The sequence below is a fragment of the Capsicum annuum genome, chromosome 4 (genome assembly GCF_002878395.1).
Source record: "Capsicum annuum cultivar UCD-10X-F1 chromosome 4, UCD10Xv1.1, whole genome shotgun sequence".
Classification (NCBI taxonomy): domain Eukaryota; kingdom Viridiplantae; phylum Streptophyta; class Magnoliopsida; order Solanales; family Solanaceae; genus Capsicum; species Capsicum annuum.
This window is the reverse complement of record NC_061114.1, coordinates 205,372,957-205,375,337: the sequence shown is the minus strand read 5'-3', so window position 1 is coordinate 205,375,337 and position 2,381 is coordinate 205,372,957.

Sequence of the window (2,381 nt, the reverse complement as noted above, 5' to 3'; positions counted from 1 at the left end):
AGGTCTGATAGGCTCAGCGGCATACCCGAGCCTAAGAGATCCTGTAAATGGTATAATATTTGATAGAGTCTGGAGCTTTCATAGTTAACATGTCAGCGAAGTTAGATCTTCAGCATAGATATAAAATACTTGTTTAGCCGGACATAGTCACGGCCAGATTATGGTAGAAGTGTGTAATGAATGACTTCAATTAAGTAAAAAGATATGTACCTGAGTCGCCGAGAACCCAACGGAAATAATAGTAAACAAGTAGCTTCTTCTTTATTTTTTACTGGAATGGATTACAAAGAGAGAGAGAAAAATAAAGGAGAGAATTTTTAAAAAACTTGATGCCTCTCTTCTGAGAATGAGGCTTCTATAAATAATAGAAAAGAGAATCTTGCACAGTAATATGTGGGGTCCTGTGCATAGTGTTTGTTACTGTAATATAATATAATATAATATAATATAGTAGAAAAATAATATTTTTTTAAATAATTTAAATTTTTAATTATTGTGTAAAACTTTTTCTACTCTAATTTAAGTGACATGATATTTAGATGACCATAATAATTAATTAGAGATGATATAGTAAAATCACGATTGAATATATTAGGAAAAAATTTAATTTAGGTGAAAATGTAATAACAAATAAGAAAGAAAGTAAATTATATGTTTGATATGAAATTAAATAAATAATAAAATTTATTTAATTGCATCAATTATAATTAATTTTTACAATAAATTATCATCCTACTAATCAATTTACTTAAATATATTTGAAATAATTTTATACATAAAAATAAAAAAGATAAATAAGATTGAAAAATAATGGAAGATAGAGGGCCCACATGTGTGGAAATATGTGTGATAACATTATGGTAAATTTCTTCAATGGCATTGCTTGTACTTAAAGAGAAAATAATGGGTTTTTGTTCAAACTTTTCATGAAGTTCCAAAGTCAAAGCACAAAAAATAATTGAATTGAGCTAATAATTTATTGTAATGACCAAATTACCCCTAGATAAGTTTGTTATGTCATTTCCATCCCATGACCAAACCAACTCTTCTATAATATAGAAATCTCTCTCTCTCTCTCTCTCTCTCTCTCTCTCTATCTATCTATCTATCTATCTATCTATCTATCTCTCTCTCTCTCTCTCTCTATATATATATATATATATATTATGTTATTACTATATAGAAATGTGACCATTGGTACTACTATTTTATCTTTTTATGCCTACTTGCTATTATTATCATTATTATTACTAATATTATTTTTTTAATTTATTTTTATACTATAAGCGGCCGTTTGGTGTGAGGTACTAAGACAAATTATCCTGGGATAAACTTTTTAATACATCGTTTGATTTGGCAATACTTGGGATAAATTATCGCGGGACTAATAATAGTCCCGGGATAAGTTGTACCACATATTTAGTGGTATAAGTTATCCCACCTTAATTTATCCTTGGATAAATTATAAAATGCCAAAAATACCCCCAAATCCATTACAAACACATTTCTCCAATATTTTTCACCATCTCTAATTATTGTTTTTGAAATTGAAAAAAGATTATTGATATCTACTTGATTATCTAAAACACGCTATTACGACAAATTAAAAAAATTAAAATATCTTATTTTGGAAGGACGAAAATATATGACTAAAAAAAATTAACCTCTTATTAATTGAACTTTGCATTTTTTTCATCCCATTGCTTGTGAATTTTATAAACTTATACATTATTTTCTTATATAAAGGATCAAAATGTAAAATTAACAAATTAAAAATTAAAATATGTTAGATTCATACATAATAAGGATCAAAACTAGGTACTATAATTTTTTATATATTCAACAAAATGTAGGTACTATAATTTTTTAAGTATAGAAAAACGGAATTCAACATCAATTTTTTCCTTCCAAGTGTTTTTTTGTGAATTGATAACACAAAGTTTTTACTACACAATGAAAAGATTAATTAAAGTAAGTAGATTTTATAATAATAATTAGCATTCACTAATAATCTGTAAAATATTTTAGCAATTACAAAGGTGTTGCCTAGTTTTAATACACATTATCGTTTCGCAATTGACTTTATTGTTCAATTACATATTTTAAATTAAATAGTTTTTTAATCACTTAAAAATTGATATTGTATCTATCAATTAAAATGAATTTTAATATTCTATACTATATGAGTAATATATATTTAAATGAAGTGACATAAACAACAAATCTTCTTTTAGTTTAACAAACTTAAGTTGGAAGTTTTTATTTCAAACTAAATAAGATGTAGTAAGATTTTTTTTTTAAACGCACACGGCATAATCATGGGAAGGCACATGCAAAAAAATTAAAGTTAAATAAGATGAAAGTTTTCTTTTTAAAATACA